Raw genomic sequence first — 2,397 nt, forward strand, 5'->3', positions numbered from 1 at the left:
GGCACAAGTATACATATGTAACAAACCTGCATGTTATGCACATGTACCCTAGAACTTAAAGTATAATAATAAAAAAAAAAAAGAAAGAAACTGACCTTGAGAGTTGCTATAGGAGTTTTGGACCTTAAATGACACATCACAAATTCCACTGCCCTTATCTTGACCAAAAGTCAAAAACCAGACACCCAGTCATCCCCAGAGATAAACATAATGGTTTTCCTTTCCAGCTGTAAATTAATTCTATCTCCACAATCTCTGATATAGATTGCCTGAAAGTTGTTTGGTGTGAAATTAATATTGCTCTACCACATTAGTCATGGTTTGATTTTTCCAAATATGCCTTTTTTTATCTCTTCACTCTCAAACTTTTGTGTCATTACAGTTGTGCCTCTTATAAATGGCATATAGCTAGATATCATATAAATCAGTCTCAGTTTCTGTTCTTTAATTGATAAATCCAATCTGTGAATATCATTATATTAGAATATTCCTATCAACACTTTTCTGGTTTGTATCTAGCATTGTTGTCTTTGCTTCTTTTTCTTCTTTTTGCCTTCTATCACTTTAATTGAGGGTTTTTCCCTTTGTCTCTCTCATTGCCATTTTTACCCTTTTCTGCTTTAAAAATTGCATATTCTCTTTCTATTTAGTTGCTGATATTCCTAAAGTTTACATACATACTTCATTTAACAAAGCATACCATCTATCAAAAACTATAAAGACTTAAGAAAGTTTTAACTGCAATCAAGAGACCTCTCCTCTTGCATGTAATTGTTATAGACAATTTGTATTTTAGTTCCACTTTATTTTTAAATCCTCCAAAAGTCATCATCATTATTGTTATTTAGAGTCAATACTTATTAGTACTAGGTTAGACCATATTAATTTTTTTTTGAGATGGAGTCTTGCTCTGTTGCCCAGGCTGGAGTGCAGTGGTGCAATCTTGGCTCATTGCAACCTCCGCCACTGGGGTCAACTGATTCTCCTGCCTCAGCCCCTCAAGCAGCTGGGACTGCAGGAACCCCCCACCACACCTGGCTAATTTTTGTATTTTTAGTAGAGTCAGGGTCTCACCATGCTGACCAGACTTGTCTTGAACTCCTGACCTCAAGTGATCCATCCTCCTTGGCCTCCCAAAGTGCTGGGATTACAGGTGTAAGCCACTGTGCCTGGCCTAAATTGCTATTTTTATATTTCAAAATTAGTCAAATATCAAAAATTTTAAGTGATTCCACTTAATATTTACTTTGCATTTTACATCCCACTTCTTCCTTGTGTACTCAGTGCCCCACTTAAGAGTTATTTTTTGTTAGGGTCAGTGAATCTATTATTTTTTTTAGAGTTAGTGAGCAGTAAAGGCTTTCAGATTTCATCTAAAAATAGCTTTATTTTCACTTTATTCTTACATGATATTTTAGATAGGTTAACAGTTATCTCCCTTCAGTCTTTTGAAGATATTATTTCATTACTGTCTAGCCTCTACTGTTTCTGAGTATTGATAGTCTGTCAAATTGCCATTACTTTATAAATAATCTGTCATTTCTCTCTCATTGCTTTTAAGATTTTTCATCTTGTCATTGGTATTCTCCAGTTTCTCTGATACATCAAAGCATGAGTTTATTTTTTATTTTACACAGAATTAGTTGTGTTTATTCAAGCTAAGATTTCATATCTTTCATCAATTTTGAGAAATTGTCAATCATTATTACTTTGAATAATGCTTCTTCCTTATTTCTGTCACCTCTTTCTGGATCTTCTCACTCTACTCTCACATTTCTCATTCATTTTTTTTTTCCTCTTCAACCCTAAATGCTATATTCTATTTAGTTTCCTTAGCCCTCTCTGATGTTACATCTAATCTGCTCTTTAATCCAAATTATTGCATTTTTCATTCCTATGACTATATATTTTTATTTCTAAAAGATCTAGCTAAGGCCAGGCATGGTGGCTCATGCCTATAATCCCAGAATTTTGGGAGGCCAAGGCATGTGGATCACTTGAGTCCAGGAGTTCAAGACCAGCCTGACCAACATGGCAAAACCCTGTCTCTACTAAAAATACAAAAATTAGCTGGGTGTGGTGGTGTGCACCTGTAGTCCCAGCTACTCAAGGGACTGAGGCATGAGGATCATCTGAGCCTTTGGAGATTGAGGATGCTATAAGCTGTGATCACACCACTGCACTTCAGCCTGGGCAACAGAATGAGGCCCTATTCCCGTTTCCCCCAAAAAAGATCTATCTAGTTATTTTTCACAATATTTATTTTCTATTTTTCACGATATTTATTTTCTTACCCTTTACTTCAATTTATTTGTATACCAATAATCATATAAAACATGCTTATTTATTTCATGTGGTTTCTTAGTCTATTTGCATCACTATAAAGGAATACCTGAG

The sequence above is a fragment of the Mandrillus leucophaeus genome, unplaced genomic scaffold (genome assembly GCF_000951045.1).
Source record: "Mandrillus leucophaeus isolate KB7577 unplaced genomic scaffold, Mleu.le_1.0 Scaffold688, whole genome shotgun sequence".
NCBI classification, from domain to species: Eukaryota; Metazoa; Chordata; class Mammalia; order Primates; family Cercopithecidae; genus Mandrillus; species Mandrillus leucophaeus.